This window comes from Mus caroli, chromosome 1 (assembly GCF_900094665.2).
Source record: "Mus caroli chromosome 1, CAROLI_EIJ_v1.1, whole genome shotgun sequence".
Taxonomy (NCBI): domain Eukaryota; kingdom Metazoa; phylum Chordata; class Mammalia; order Rodentia; family Muridae; genus Mus; species Mus caroli.
In genome coordinates, this window is record NC_034570.1 from 100,564,510 (window position 1) to 100,565,638 (window position 1,129).

Consider the following 1,129-nt stretch of genomic DNA (forward strand, 5'->3'; position numbering starts at 1 on the left):
AACTGGAATTAGATCTTCTTTGAAGGTCTGATAGAACCACTAAACCCATCTGGTCCTGGGCCTTTTTTGGTTGGGAGACTATTAATGACTGCTTCTATTTCTTTAGGGGATATAGGACTGTTTAGATCATTAACCTGATCATGATTTAAATTTGGTACCTGGTATCTGTTTAGAAATTTGTTCATTTCATCTAGGTTCTCCTGGTTTGTTGAGTATAGCCTTTTGTAGAAAGATGTGATTGTGGTTTGGATTTCTTCATGATCTGTTGTTATGTCTCTCTTTTTATTTCTGATTTTGATAATTAGGATGCTGTCCCTTTTGCCCTCTAGTGAGTTTGGCTAAGGGTTTATCTATCTTGTTGATTTTCTCAAAGAACCAGCTCCTTGATTGGTTGATTTTTTTTTAATCTTTTTTTTTTCAGAGACAGGGTTTCCCTGTATAGTCCTGGCTGTCTTGGAACTCACTTTGTAGACCAAGCTGGCCTCGAACTCAGAAATCTGCCTGCCTCTGCCTCCCAAGTGCTGAGATTAAAGGCATGTGCCACCAAGTCTGGCAGGCAATTCTTTCAATAGTTCTTTTTGTTTCCACTTGGTGGATTTCGTCCCTGAGTTTGATTATTTCCTGGTGTCTATTCCTATTGGGTGAATTTGCTTCCTTTTGTTCTAGAGCTTTTAGGTGTGTTGTCAAGCTGCTTGTGTGTGGTCTCTCTAGTTTCTTTTTGGAGACACTCACAGCTATGAGTTTTCCTCTTAGAAATGCTTTCATTGTGTCCCATTTGTTTGGGTATGTCGTGGCTTCATTTTCATTAAACTCTAAAAAGTCCTTAATTTCTTCCTTTATTCCGTCCTTGACCAAGATATAATTGAGAAAAGTGTTGTTCAGTTCACACATGAATGTTGGCTTTCTATTATTTATGTTGTTATTGAAGATCAGCTGTAGTCCATAGTGATGTGATAGGGTGCATGGGACAATTTCAATATTTTTGTATCTGTTGAGGCCTGTTTTGTGACCAATTATATGGTCACATTTGGAGAAGGTACCATGAGGTGCTGAGAAGAAGGTATATCCTTTTGTTTTAGGATAAAATGTTCTGTAGATATCTGTTAGATCCATTTGTTTCATAACTTCT